Below are 16,185 nucleotides of genomic sequence, written 5' to 3' on the forward strand. Positions count from 1 at the left end.
GCAGAGGCTTCGGAAAATGTCTGATGACAAGGCCGAAGGTGCTCGTAATGAAGTCAAAAGACTCCTCAGTGCAGGAGTTATCAGAGAAGTAAAGTACCCAGAATGGCTAGCTAACACTGTTATGGTAAAAAAGGCCAATGGCAAATGGCAAATGTGTATCGATTTTACAGATCTCAACAAGGCATGTCCGAAGGACGAATTCCCATTGCCAAGGATAGACTCCTTAGTTGATGCAGCAGCTTCGTCAGAACTTATGAGTCTTCTCGATTGTTATTCAGGCTATCATCAAATTTGGATGAAGAAGGAGGATGAGCCAAAGACCAGTTTCATAACCCCTAGTGGAACATATTGTTACCTTCGGATGCCTGAGGGGCTCAAGAACGCTGGAGGAAGTTTCAGCAGAATGACTGCGAAGGTTCTCCAGTCTCAGATAGGCAGAAATGTGCTAACTTATGTTGATGATATCATTGTAAAAAGCACGAAACAGGAAAATCACATTGCTGATTTGCAGGAGACCTTCGCCAGTTTTAGACAAGCTGGTCTAAAGTTGAATCCAGAAAAATGTGTCTTCGGAGTAAAGAAGGGGAAATTTCTTGGATGCTTGGTTTCAACAAAGGGAATTGAAGCTAATCCAAGTAAAATTGAAGCTATACTTCGAATGGAGCCACCAACTACAAAAAAGGGGGCCCAAAGATTGACAGGGAGGCTAGCATCTCTCAATAGATTCATATCTAGATCAGCAGAAAGAAATTTACCATTCTTCGAAGTGCTGAAATCAGCCGAAGTATTTCAATGGGGACCAAGCCAACAAAAAGCCTTCAAGGAACTGAAGCAATATTTGATAGATTTAACAACATTAACTCCACCAACGCCAGGGGCTCCTTTGTTATTATATGTGGCAGCTTCGCACTCAGCGGTAAGTGCAACACTTGTCCAGGAGAAGCTTGATGGCCAAGTCAAGAAGCAGGTCCCAGTATATTTTGTATCTGAAGTTCTTAGTGTATCAAAGAAAAACTATACAGAATTGGAGAAGGTGTTATATGCTGTTTTGATGGCATCCAGGAAGCTTCGGCATTACTTTCAAGCATACAATATTGTTGTTCCTTCTTCGCAGCCGTTGAAGGATATTATGAGAAATAGAGAAGCTACTGGGCGGATTGTAAAATGGGCTGCAGAGCTCAATGAATTTTGCATTGATTATGTGCATAGATCTTCGATCCAGTCTCAAGCGTTGGCAGATTTCATCGCCGATTGGACACCAGGGGCTCAGGATGAAGAAACAAATAAAGATGCCGAAGTATGGACGGTGTTTTGCGATGGGTCTTGGGGAACCTTCGGAGCAGGAGCAGCCGCTGTGTTGATCTCACCATCTAAAGTTAAAACTTGTTATGCGGCAAGACTCGATTTTAGTTGTACAAACAATATTACTGAGTACGAAGCCCTGCTTTTGGGCCTTCGGAAGTTAAAAGCAATGGGAATCAGAAGGGCCATTCTTAAAACTGATTCCCAGATTGTTTCGGGTCATATCGATAAGAGTTGCAAGGCTAAAGATCCGAAGCTTGAAAAATATCTAGACACGGTCCGAAGAGTCGAAGCTTCCTTCGAAGGATTTTCTGTCAGAAATATCCCTCGAGGACAAAATGAGCATGCTGATTTGCTAGCTAAGTCAGCAGCACAGGGGCTGCCCTTACCGTCGGATGTGTTCTTCGAAACAATAAAAGCACCTTCAGTGGAACTTCTTGAAAGAGCAGTCCTCAATATATCTCCTGTTTTTAGTGAAGACTGGAGAACTGAGATCATCTCTTATCTTCAGGGTAAATTTCTTTCAGATGACGAAACTTATAACAGGAGGATAGAAGCAAGAGCTCGTCCATATGTCATGATAGAAGGGGAGTTGTACAAGCGTGGAGTTTGTGCTCCATTACTCAAGTGTTTATCTAGAGCCGAAGGCATAGAATTGATGAAAGAAATACATGAAGGTCTGTGTGGATCTCACATTGGATCTAGGCCGTTACTTGGAAAGGTTTTCCGTCAAGGGTTTTATTGGCCGAAGGCGGCATCGGATGCAGCGGAATTAGTTCAAAAGTGCGAAGGTTGTCAGAAATGTGCAAGAGATCAAAAACAACCTTCGTCCTTAACTCAGCTCATACAACCCATCTGGCCATTGCAAAGGTGGGGCCTTGACTTGTTAGGTCCGTTACCACCGGCCCAAGGGAACTTAAGATATGTTGTAGTGGCTGTGGAATATTTTTCTAAATGGATTGAGGCAAAGCCTTTAGCCACAATAACTTCGGCCACCATTCAAAAGTTTTTCTGGCAGAATATTATTTGTCGTTTTGGGGTACCAAAGGCCATCACTGTAGATAATGGAACACAGTTCGACTCCGAAGCCTTCAGAGAATTCTGCAATCAAATTGGTACGAAGATCCATTTTGCATCAGTCAGGCATCCGGAGTCAAACGGACTCGTTGAAAGAGCCAATGGCATTATAATGACAGGAATAATGAAGTTAATCTTCAATCAACCCAGAGGAAAGTGGCCAGATCAATTAATCAAAGTGGTGTGGAGCCACAACACAACAACATCAAGGTCAACAGGCTTTACTCCATTCAAATTATTGTTCGGTGACGAAGCAATAACTCCGGAGGAAGCTAAAACTGGATCAATAAGAGTAGTAGCTTCGGCAGAGTCAGATTCTGAAGCTGCTTATTCTGTGGAAAAAGATGCTTTAGAAGGGATCAGGCTTCAAGCTGTGGAGAACATCAATAAATATCAAGCCGAAACAATCAAATGGCGTGATAGAAAGGTTCGGCTAAAGAATATTGAGCCAGGGCATTTGGTGCTTCGGAGAGTGGCTAACCCAGATACAGTGGGCAAGTTGCAGTTGAAATGGGAAGGACCTTTTTTGGTAGTATCTTCGTCAAGACCCGGTTCATACAGATTGAAGGATATGGACGGCAACGACATTCCTAGATCTTGGAATGCGGATGAGCTTCGGCGATATTATGTGTAACTTGATGTAATTTTTTATATTTTTTCTTTCATGGCACCCTTTTCCTTTCTGAAGGGGGAGAAAGGTTTTTAATGGGGCCATCATATGTAATTTCCTTTTTTAGTTCTATAAGAGCAAAATCCCCCAAGGATGTAAATGTAAAAGCTGAGAACGCACCATCGAGTGCCGAAAAGTAAAAGGCGAAGAAGCTCCAAAGTCGTTCCTAAGGGAATGCAGAGCTTACAGCGAAAAGTTAACGTTGATTCCGCCGAAAGTAAAAGGCGAAGAAGCTCCAAAGTCGTTCCTAAGGGAATGCAGAGCTTACAGCGAAAAGTCAACGCTGATTCCGCCGAAAGTAAAAGGCGAAGAAGCTCCAAAGTCGTTCCTAAGGGAATGCAGAGCTTACAGCGAAAAGTCAGCGCTGATATGTGATTGTTTCTAAGGAAATAACGGCTGTGATCATGGCTTCGGATATGTGTTTGGACATTCATTTGCACATCACATTACATCATAGCATTTGCATTCATAAGCATTCATACAGGCATATGTAGGATAACCATCATCATAGCATAAGTGGTTGCTTCGGCAAAAAGAAAAAACTGTCTTTTGTACTTCTTCGTGTACGAAAAGAAGAGCTTCGGAAGAAAGGGAAATGTTGTTTTTTATGCCTCGCTGTGTACGAAAAGAAGGGAAGGTGTTTTTTCGCTTTCGGCTCAAAAAGATAATTTCGTCCACATCAAAGCACCTCTCATACATTAATGGAAGGGTAAGAGTATATTACAAGGTATGAACAGAATTCATTAAAGACAAGTTTAGTCACATTTACAAAAGTCATCTCAAAAGTTTCTTGAGTCTGTCTATAGTCTACTCCTATTTTAATCTTCAAGGGACCTCAGCTTCGGCGTCATTCTCTTTAACCATCGGCCTCGCTTCGTCATCCTACATGAATTAAGTTGTTGTAAATCAAAATCGAGCTTGAAGGAAGAGGTAGGCACAAGGTATGATTTCTTACTGGCTCAAGATGACTCCGAGCTTCGTCTCCAGCCTTTTCTCGCCCGCCTTTTGTCCATATCATCTTTACAAATCTATTAGAAATGCTTCGGGCGAGATCAGGAATGTCATCTAGAATTGATGGTGATAAAGTGAAATTGGGCCTATTGACAATTTTTCCATGATCGCAGCCAGCTTTTAGGAAAGCTGCAGCAGTGCCCCGAGAAGCTACCCAGGCGCAGAAGTCACCGTGCCCGGCTATAACTTCGTCAAGCTCATCAATTTCACCCTCAATATGTTCGAAGGTCTTTGGTAAATCTTCAGCTGATGGGGTGAATTTCTCACTGCTAGCTCCAACTGAGTGGAAAATTTTTCTCAGTCGTTGAATACATTTGTTGCTAAATTCCAAACATTTGTCTTGAAGGCCCACCAATAGTTTTTTCAAATCTGAATTTTGTTGGACTTCGGCTTCAAGTTTTGTGTTGAGTTCTTGCTTTTCTTGTTCAAACTGTTCAGATTGGCAGAGAAGCTTCGTGTTCAGTTCTGTTATTTTAGCTTCGGCTTCCGCCAATAAGCCTTCAGTTGCTTGAAGCTCGAAGTTCTTCTTTTCAATAGTAGGTGATTGCTCTTTTATTTAGCCTTCTAAATTTTCAATTATAACCTCGTGTTTCTTGTCTTCCAGATCTTGCTGCATTTTCAAAGCTTTGCTCAACAGCATACTCTGCACGAAAACAACCTTCGTTAGACAGGTCTTCATTATTAAAAACAATAAAAGTCAAGGGAAAAGTAGTTCACCTTGAAATTGGAATAAAATAAACTACCAACGATATGTTGTCGTCGGTAGCGGCTAATGTCCGTTTCTAGCTTCGGAAAACCGATACTCTTTGACAGAGTACTGATAACCTTAGCTCCAGTCTGATCCCGGATACAGTCTAATTTTTCATCATCAATACCTCCGAAGAGGAGTGCTCCTAGTTTATATCCGCAAGATTTGGCATACTCTTTAAGCTCTTCTATTTCGGTTTTTGACAATTTTTCTCCAACTAAATTTTGAAACATGAAGGCCTCGTCCTCTGAAGCTTCGTTAGCAATTTCCTTTTCTTTCCCCGACACTGCGGCCATGGCCTCTTCGGCGACAGTAGTAGCTTCTTCTGTGGCCATGTCTAGCAGTATTTTGTCGATGTGTTCGATTGTGCTTTCCAAGTTCAAATCTTCAATTGAGGTGGCTTCGGCAGCCGCGACCTCCGAAGGTGTGATTTCAATATTTGTCATTTCCTCAGTCGCTGGTATCTTCTGAGCTGAAGCTCTCGGTGGTGTCTTGTCAATGACCTCTGTCACTGCGATGATTCTTTGTCTCTTTGCTTTAGTCGTTTTCTTCGTTTTTTCGGGCTCCTTTTCCTTCTGAAAAAACTTTGTCAGTTGAGGCCCCAATGGACTTAGCTTCGCAGGCAGGGATTCAGTCATTACCTTCAAAATTTCCTCCACGTCAGTGGCAGAGTGTGATGCGGGAGTTTCTTCTTCGTCGGATACTTTTTGCTTCGGAGAAGACACTTTCCTCTTCTTCGGAATTTTCTTCTTTGATGGTTCTTTCTCATCTTCATTCAAGGCTTCGGTTATCCTTTTCCTTTTCCGGCCTCCGACACCTTTATTCAGATTTTCGTAGTCAGGGTATTCAAAACCCAAGGCGTCCAGCACTCGATTCAGTCTTCGCTTCGGACGGGTGTCGAAGGCCGCAGTCATCAACTGATCTTCTTTTTTGGAGTAATTGCCAAGTATTTCATTGCACATTATTTCAATTGTTTCCAACCACTCTTGGCAAGGTGTTTTGAAGTATTTTTTAAACTTGTAATAGTAAGGTAACCGCACAAGTTCTCCTTCTTTCTTCTCCCCCTCTAGCTTCGGCATTTCCCATTCTTTTAAACTAGGAAAAACTCTGAAAGCCAAAAACTCCTGAACCAGGTCTCTTGTACTGATATGTTCTGCAATAATTCTGAATTCATCCAACGCTTGTTGGGTTGGACCTTCTGGTGTCATGTTGCAACGAGGTCGGGTTTCTCCGAAGATTAGTTCAAGTGGACTTTGCACAAGCTTCTCCTTGTCGTCATCAACCTTGACATAGAACCACTCCGACTTCCAGCCTGCTACCCATTTGCTTCGGTAGCTGATTACAGGAAACTTTGTGGTTTTCCGATAAGCAAAATTATAGCAACCAAAATTGTCATGCAATCCATCTTTTCTAGCCTTCGTCTGATAGTGCAGCTCGTAAACTCGACAAAAGCTGTCCGCAAACGGCTCCACCGCTTGGCTTCGGAGGGCCCAGATATAAACACTAAGCCTAACGATAGCGTTAGGAGTCAACTGATGAAAGTAGATACCAAACCTCTTCAGTACCTCTGCAATAATCCCATGTAGAGGGAATCTTAATCCAGCCTTTAGAAAGCTCTTGAAAATGACTATTTCATCCTTCTCCGGCTTTGGGGTAGTTTCTTCCCCCCCGAAGCGTAGTAGCTTCTTCTGACTTTCACTGAAATAACCCGACTTTACCATCTTGGAGAGATCAGCCTTTGAAACAGTAGACTTTCCGAAGTCCAAGTGGCTGGGTTTACTTGGCATGGCAATACGATAATCATCTTCGGGATCAGTTTCCTCAATGTTTTCTTCTTCTGCTTCGGCAGTTGTTTGTTCTGCTTGTTCTGCATCAGCACTGGGGATTTTTTCCGAAGTTACCAGCCCGGATCGTTGCATCGCTTCGGAGATGGGAATAGTCTCCGAACCTTCAGCTTCGCCTCCCTCACGCTCAACCCTAGTGGTAGAACGCAGTCTGGCCATTTAATTCTAAATTTGTGGGAATTAAATATTTTTTCCTCCGAAGTTTTTTCTTCTGACAAAGCAGGCTTCAAGCTGGAGCTTCGTTCGATTCCGAGAGTCAAGCTTCGGCTATGGTTAAAAATTTTGGCAGCAAAACAGTGCAAATAGCAATGAATGCTGTGGTAACTTCACACCTACTCGTCTGTTTATATAGTACTGCAGGTAAGAAGGCGAAGCGCCAGGATTTTTACACCAGGCGGACAACCGCTTGCACTCGCTGTGCGGTGGACCGCAGAGACCAAACAGTAACTCTGCAAGGTGGGACCGCTATGCGCTGGGAAACTGAATCGTTTCTCGACAACGAGCTCAGGGAAGGTGTTTTTTGGACCTTCGGCTTCCTGAAGCTTAGAAGACTTTTTTCACGGATCAAGCTCGTTATGAAAAACGATCTAGCGCCGCGAAAGGGGCTACTGTTGGGACTATGCTTCGTCGCCGAAGGTTTTGTAGGAAGAAGCAGTTTTCGGCTGAAGCTGTTCGTATGAGATGACCGAAGGTTCCTCTTCATGAAGCTTCAGAATTTACAAACCGACATAAAAGTAGAATGACCTTTTAGTCCATAAATGTTTGAGTCACCGTTGTAATCCCTTATGAGGGGCATAATTGTAATTCCTCACAGGCTACGCTCTGTGCCTATAAATAGGTGAACAGTACCCCTGTACTGTTCACGCAATCTTGTAATCACTGGCACATTACGCTGGAATTATTGCTTTCTGCTAAAACGAAGGTATAAATATGTCTAAATATTATGTTTCAATATTTAGGTTCACGTAATAAAATATATGTCAATATTGTTATTCATTTTCGGCATGTCTTTCTATAATGCCTTATATTTTACATTTTACTTCATATTGTTTTTCAAATCTGATCACGAAGGTATGACCTTCGTGATATTTTGTTTATGGCCTTCGTCCGAAGCTCATTAAATTCTTGGGGAGATAATGCTTCCGCGGACGAAGGGCATTAATATTTAACATTTTATGTTGCCTTGTTCTTAATTCATAGCATTTGAGAACAAGTCCCCAACAAGTTCCCATGGGTGTCTTGATGGGCTTGGCATCCTTCATTCCAAACTTGGTTAGTATATCTTGAATGTACTTCATTTGGCTAATGAAGGTGCCCTCTTGGAGTTGCTTCACTTGAAATCCTAAGAAATATTTCAACTCCCCCATCACAGACATCTCGAATTTTTGAACCATAATCCTACTAAACTCTTCACAAGTAGATTTGTTAGTAGACCCAAATATGATATTATCAACATAAATTTGGCATACAAACAAATCATTTGAATTTGTTTTAGTGAAAAGAGTAGGATTGGCTTTTCCGACTTTGAATCCATTAGCAATAAGAAAATCTCTTAGGCATTCATACCATGCTCTTGGGGCTTGCTTGAGCCCATAAAGCGCCTTAGAGAGTTTATACACATGGTTAGGGTACTCACTATCTTCAAACCCGGGAGGTTGCTCAACATAGACCTCCTCCTTGATTAGTCCATTGAGGAAGGCACTCTTCACGTCCATTTGATAAAGCTTGAAGCCATGGGAAGTAGCATAGGCAAGTACAATGCGAATTGACTCAAGCCTAGCTACGGGTGTATAGGTTTCACCAAAATCCAAACCTTCGACTTGTGAATATCCCTTGGCCACAAGTCGGGCTTTGTTCCTTGTCACCACACCATGCTCATCTTGCTTGTTGCGGAAGACCCACTTGGTTCCTACAACATTTTGGTTAGGACGTGGAACTAAATGCCATACCTCATTCCTCGTGAAGTTGTTGAGCTCCTCTTGCATCGCCAACACCCAATCCGAATCTTGAAGTGCTTCCTCTACCCTGTGTGGCTCAATAGAGGAAACAAAAGAGTAATGTTCACAAAAATGAGCAACACGAGATCGAGTGGTTACCCCCTTATGAATATCGCCGAGGATGGTGTTCACGGGGTGATCTCGTTGAATTGCTTGGTGGACTCTTGGGTGTGGCGGTCTTGGATCATCTTCCTTATCATGATCATTAGCATCTCCCCCTTGATCATTGTCCTTCTCTTGAGGTGGCTCCTCTTGATCTTCATTTTCATCATCTTGAGCTTGATCCTCATCTTGAGTTGGTGGAGATGCTTGCATGGAGGAAGATGGTTGATCTTGTGAAGGCTCTTCGGACTCCTTAGGACACACATCCCCAATGGACATGTTCCTGAGCGCGACGCACGGAGCCTCTTCATCATCTAGCTCATCAAGATCAACTTGCTCTACTTGAGAGCCGTTAGTCTCATCAAACACAATGTCACAAGAAACTTCAACTAGTCCAGTGGACTTGTTAAAGACTCTATATGCCCTTGTGTTTGAACCATATCATATTAAAAAGCCTTCTACACCCTTAGGAGCAAATTTAGATTTTCTACCTCTTTTAACAAGAATAAAGCATGTGCTACCAAAGACTCTAAAATATAAAACATTTGGCTTTTTACCGGTTAGGAGTTCATATGATGTCTTCTTGAGGATTCAATGTAGATATAACCAGTTGATGGCGTAGCAAGCGGTGTTGACTGCCTCAGCCCAAAACCGATCCGAAGTCTTGTACTCATCAAGCATGGTTCTTGCCATGTCCAATAGAGTTCTATTCTTCCTCTCCACTACACCATTTTGTTATGGCGTGTAGGGAGAAGAGAACTCATGCTTGATGCCCTCCTCCTCAAGAAAGCCTTCTATTTGTGAGTTCTTGAACTCCGTCCCGTTGTCGCTTCTAATCTTTTTGATCCTTAAGCTGAACTCATTTTGAGCCCATCTCAAGAATCCCTTTAAGGTCTCTTGGGTTTGTGATTTATCCTGCAAAAAGAACACCCAAGTGAAGCGAGAATAATTATCCACAATAACTAGATAGTACTTACTCCCGCCAATGCTTATGTGAGCGATCGGGCCGAATAGGTCCATGTGGAGTAGCTCGAGTGGCCTGTCAGTCGTCATGATGTTCTTGTGTGGATGATGAACACCAACTTGCTTCCCTGCTTGACATGCGCTAAAAACCCTGTCTTTCTCAAAATGAACATTGGTTAGTCCCAAAATGTGCTCTCCCTTTAGAAGCTTATGAAGATTCTTAATTCCAACGTGGGCTAGTCGGCGATGCCAGAGCCATCCCATGTTAGTCTTAGCAATTAAGCAAGTGACGAGTTCAGCTCTATTAAAATCAACTAAGTATAGCTGACCCTCTAACACTCCCTTAAATGCTACTGAATCATCACTTCTTCTAAAGACAATAACACCTATATCCGTAAAAAGATAATTGTAGCCCATTTTGCATAATTGAGATACAGAAAGCAAGTTGTAATCTAAAGAATCTACAAGAAAAACATTGGAAATAGAGTGGTCAGGAGATATAGCAATTTTACCAAGTCCTTTGACCAAACCTTGATTTCCATCCCCGAATGTAATAGCTCTTTGGGGGTCTTGGTTTTTCTCATGGGAGGAGAACATCCTTTTCTCCCCAGTCATGTGGTTTGTGCACCCGCTATCAATGATCCAACTTGAGCCCCCAGATGCATAAACCTACAAAACAAGTTTAGGCCTTGTTCTTAGGTACCCAAACGGTCTTGGGTCCTTTGATATTAGAAACAAGCACCTTGGGTATCCAAACACAAGTCTTTGAGCCCTTGTGTTTGGCCCCGACATATTTGGCAACTACTTTGCCTGATTTGTTAGTAAGCACATAGGATGCATCAAAAGTCTTGAATGAAATGTTATGATCATTTGATGCAATAGGAGTTTTCTTCTTAGGCATTTTAACACGTGTAGAACGCCTAGAGCTAGAAGGCTCATTCTTGTAAATAAAAGCATGATGAGAAGGAGTCCTCTTCGCATGAATTCTCCTAATCTTATCCTCAGTATAACCAGCAGGATATAAAATATAGCCCTCGTTATCCTGAGGCATGGGAGCCTTGCCCTTAACAAAATTAGACAATCTTTTAGGAGGGACATTAAGCTTGACATTGTCTCCCTGTTGGAAGCCTATGCCATCCTTAATGCCAGGGCGTCTCCCACTATAAAGCATACTATGAGCAAATTTAAATTTTTCATTCTCTAATTCATGCTCGGCAATTTTAGCATCTAATTTTGCTATATGATCATTTTGTTGTTTAATCATAGCAAGGTGATCATGAATAGCATCTATATTAACATCTCTACATCTAGCACAAATAGAAACATGCTCAACGGTAGAGGTTTTGCAATCATTTAATTCAACAATCTTAGCATGTAAAATGGCATTCTCATCTCTAAGATTGGAAATAGAAACATTGCAAACATCTAATTCCTTAGCCTTAGCAATTAATTTATCATTCTCAAACTTAAGGCTAGAAAGAGAGGCATTCAATTTTTCAATCTTAGCAATTAGACTAATATTATCATTTCTAAGATTGGTGATTGAATCATCACTGATGTTTGACTTCTCAACCTTAGCAATCAAATTAGAATTCTCAATTCTAAGGTTGGAGATAGTGTCATGGCAGGTCCTTAGCTCACTAGTTAATTTTTTATTTTTCTCTACCTCCTGAGCATAAGCATTTTTAGTCTTAACATGCTTTTTGTTTTCCTTAATAAGGAAGTTCTCTTGGCTATCTAAGAGTTCATCCTTCTCATGAATAGCACTAATCAATTCATTTAATTTCTCTTTTTGTTGCATGTTAAGATTGCCAAAAAGAGTGAGCAAGTTATCCTCATCATCACTAGAATTATCCTCATCACTAGAGGTTGCATACTTAGTGGGGGATCTTGATTTTACCTTCTTCTTCTTGTCGTCCTTTGCCATGAGGCACTTGTGGCCGATGCTGGGGAAGAGAAGGCCTTTGGTGACGGCGATGTTTGTGGCGTCCTCGTCGGAGGAGAAGTCGGTGGAGCTCTCGTCGGAGTCCCACTCCCGGCAAACATGGGCATCGCCGCCCTTCTTCTTGTAATATCTCTTCTTTTCTCTTCTCTTTCCCTTCTTGTCGTCGCCCCTGTCACTATCACTAGATAATGGACATTTAGCAATGAAATGATCGGGCTTACCACACTTGTAGCAAACTTTCTTGGAGCGGGGCTTGTAGTCCTTCCCACTCCTTTGCTTGAGGATTTGGCGAAAGCTCTTGATGATGAGCGCCATCTCCTTATTGTCGAGCTTGGAGGCGTCGATGGGGACCCTACTTGGTGTAGAGTCTTCTTTCTTCTCCTCCGTTGCCTTGAATACAATGGGTTGTGCCTCGGGTACGGAGGAGGCGCCTTGCTCGATGATCTTCTTGGAGCCTTTGATCATTAATTCAAAGCTCACAAATTTTCCTATCACTTCCTCGGGAGACATTAGTTTGTATCTAGGATCACCATGAATTAATTGAACTTGAGTAGGGTTAAGAAATACGAGTGATCTAAGAATAACCTTGACCATCTCATGGTCATCCCATTTGGTGCTCCCGAGGTTGCACACTTGGTTCACCAAGGTTTTGAGTCGATTGTACATGGCTTGTGGCTCCTCCCCTTGGTGAAGCATGAAGCGACTGAGCTCCCCCTCGATTATTTCCCTCTTGGTGATCTTGGTCACCTCGTCCCCTTCGTGTGCGGTCTTGAGCATGTCCCAAATCTCCTTTGCACTCTTCAACCCTTGCACCTTATTATACTCCTCTCGACTTAGAGAGGCGAGGAGTATAGTGGTGGCTTGGGAGTTGAAGTGTTGGATTTGTTCGACTTCCTCCGAATCATAATCCTTGTCCCCCTTCTTTGGTACCTGCGCTCCATACTCAACAATATCCCATATGCTTTTGTGGAGTGAGGTTAGGTGATGCCTCATTTTATCACTCCACATAGAATAATCTTCACCATCAAACATAGGTGGTTTGCCTAATGGGACGGAAAGTAATGGAGTGCGTTTTGAAATACGAGGATAGCGAAGAGGCATCTTACTATACTTCTTGCGCTCATGGCACTTAGAAGTGGTGGATGCCGATTCCCAGCCGGAGGTGGAGGGTGACGAAGAGTCGGTCTCATAGTAGACCACCTTCTTCATCTTCTTCTTGTCACCCTTCCATTGGGACTTGATGGAGGAAGAGGATTCCTCCTTATGCTTGTGGGCGGACTCCTGTGAGTGTGTTCTCCCCGAGCTTGCAGACTTGTCGCCGGTCCCGATCTCCCTCTTGGCGGATGTTCCCGACATCACTTCAAGCGGTTAGGCTCTAATGAAGTACTGGGCTTTGATACCAATTGAAAGTCGCCTAGAGGGGGGCGAATAAGAGCGGATGACACAGTGATTTGTTTTACCGAGGTTCGGTTCTTGCAAACCTACTCCCCGTTGAGGTGGTCACAAAGACCGGGTCTCTTTCAACCCTTTCCCTCTCTCAAACTGTCACTTAGACCGAGTGAGCTTCTCTTCTCAATCAAACGGGACACCAAGTCCCCACAAGGACCACCACACAATTGGTGTCTCTTGCCTTGATTACAATTGAGTTGGAAACAAGAAAGAAGGAAGAAGAAAAGCAATCCAAGCGCAAGAACTCAAATGAACACAATTGTCTCTCTCACTAGTCACTATTTGATTGGAATGATCTTTGGACTTGGGAGAGGATTTGATCTCTTGTATGAGGTTTGAAGGCTGAAAACTTGGATGCATTGAAGTGTGGTGGTTGGGGGTATTTATAGCCCCAACCACCAAATGAATCGTTGGTGAGGGCTTCTGTAGCATGGCGCACCGGACAGTCCGGTGCGCCAGCTACGTCACCAGGTCGTTGGGTTCCGACCGTTGGAGCTTCTGACAACTGGGTCACGTGGTGCACCGAACAGGTCCTGTTCACTGTCCAGTGCGCCTTCTGCACCAGCTCTGACTTCTAAGCACGCAGTCGCGCACTGTAGCGTTTCATTGTAGCGTTGCAGACGGCCGTTGGCGCTTGGAGACATTACTCCGCTTGGTGCACAGGACAGTCCAGTGCTACACCGGACAGTCCGGTGAATTATAGCTGAGCGGCCTCCCAAATTCTCGAAGGTGGCAAGTTTGGAGTTAGGTTCCCTGGTGCACCGGACACTGTCCGGTGGCACACCGGACAGTCCGGTGCACCAGACCAGGACTGCCTTTGGGTTGTCTTTTGCTCTTTTTATTTGAACCCTTTCTTGGACTTTTATTGGTTTGTGTTGAACCTTTGGCACTTGTAGACTCATAATCTAGAGCAAACTAGTTAGTCCAATTAATTTGTGTTGGGCAATTCAACCACCAAAATTCATATAGGAAAAGGTGTAAGCCTATTTCCCTTTCACATGTGCTGATTGAGTTCTTGGTGCATTAATTGGTATCTTTATGGTGAAAAGTGGTAGGTTGATATCCTTGCGCTATATCTGTTTAATTGGTGCTTAACTCTGATTCTATGCATTTGTGTGTCAAACACATCACATTTTGATTCTTGACACAATGCACCCCACGTATGCTAAGTTGTAGTAGTGCTTCACACTTAGCCTAAGTATGTGCTATTTGGCATATGAGGCCAAAGTAGAGATTTTCATATAAGCACATATTTAGGGGGAACATTCTATAGCTTAGAATTCAAAATTGTGCTTTAAATATTTATCTTATATAAGCTTTAATTGTGTTACCATCAATCACCAAAAAGGGAAAGGTTGAAAGCTCCCTTGTGGGTTTCGGTGGTTTGGGTGGCAACCCAATTAACAGACTAAAAGGTGTTCTGAGTGTTGAACAGGTGCTTAGTGCAAAGCTTACAGGGTTCAACACAAGTGAACAAGTGTGATGGTCCAAAGACTAGAATGTTTATGGATAATGTGCGTCACAAGTAAGATGGACATTGCTTAAGTGAGACTCGGTGTGCGTAACTCAGAGACAACTGCTCAAGCCATGGATGGAGGCAAGAAGAGCTTCGAGGTACCAAGTGCACGGGAGAAGGTCAAAGAGGCTGAGGAACCAAAAGCTAGGGGTGAAGAAGAAGACTTGCAAAGTCAAGGTTGATCGAGTTGAGAAGAGACATGGTGCATCGAGGATCACGACTTAAGAACGTGACTTATAATCAATGAGGTAATACTATGGTTATGTGGTGTAGGTCACTAAAAGCTCTCTTGTGAGTTTTGGTGTTTGGATGACAACTCAATTAAAGGACTAACAAGTGTACTAAGTGTTGAACAGGTGCTTAAGGTAAAGCCTACAGGGTTCAACACAAGTGAACAAATGTGATGGTCCAAGAACTGGATTATGGATACATAATGGACATCACAAGTAAGATGGACATTGCATAAAGTGAGACTCGGGTGCGTAGCTCGGAGACAACTGATCAAGCCAAGGACGGAGGCAAGAAAAGCTTCAAGGTACCAAGTGCACGGGAGAAGGTCAAGGAGGCTGAGGAACCCAAAGCCAAGGGTGAAGAAGAAGGCTTGCAAAGTCAAGGGTGATCGAGTTGAGAACAGCTACGGCACATCAAGGATCACTACATAAGGACGTGACTTACAACCAATGAGGTAACAGCTACAGTTATGTGGTGTAAGTCATAAGGCTCAAGATCAAGCTCTAAGAAGGAGATCAAGGTCACAAGAAGGAGAACTAGTGTCAAAACCAGAACTGGAAGCAGCCCAAAAGAGCTAAGTTCATCTTGATCTTTAGTTTGGGTTGTTCCTATGTTTGGAGATGTTCTATGTGACCTTTGCAGGATGTTGGAGCTAAGAAATGTCAATCTAGATCAAGTCAAGCTGACTTGATGATTTATGAGTCCAACATCAAAGCTCAAGCATATCAAATGCTATAGATGTAATAATTAAGAGAAGGTATGTTTCTAGACTTAGTACATTGGTTTTGTGGACTAATATACTTGTCTAAGTGTTAGAAACAGAAAGAAGAAGAAAAGGAAAGAGGTGCAAAAGGCTTGGCTGTGTACAGCCAAGACTCAGTTCAGTCTGGCACACCGGACTGTCTGGTGGTGCACCGGACAGTGTCTGGTGCGCCAGGTTGAACCCCGGTGAACAGGCCACTCTCGGGAGGAGTCTGGCGACGTACGGCTATAATTCACCGGACTGTCCGGTGGTGCACCGGACTGTCCGGTGAGCCAACGGTTGGCTGGGTCAACGGTCGGCCGCGCAATCCACGCGTGACGCGTGGACGAGCCAACGGTCAGATGGGGGCACCGGACTGTCTGGTGTGCACCGGACAGTGTCCGGTGTGCCAACGGCTCCAGGACTGCAACGGTCGACTGCTCCATTTATGGAAGGAGATCAGGCACCGGACAGTGTCCGGTGGTGCACCGGACTGTCCGGTGCGCCACCCGACAGAAGGCAAGATTTGCCTTCCTGGATTGCTTCCAACGGCTCCTAGGCCCCTTGTGCCTATAAAAGGGACCCCTA

The sequence above is a fragment of the Zea mays genome, chromosome 1 (assembly GCF_902167145.1).
Source record: "Zea mays cultivar B73 chromosome 1, Zm-B73-REFERENCE-NAM-5.0, whole genome shotgun sequence".
NCBI classification, from domain to species: Eukaryota; Viridiplantae; Streptophyta; class Magnoliopsida; order Poales; family Poaceae; genus Zea; species Zea mays.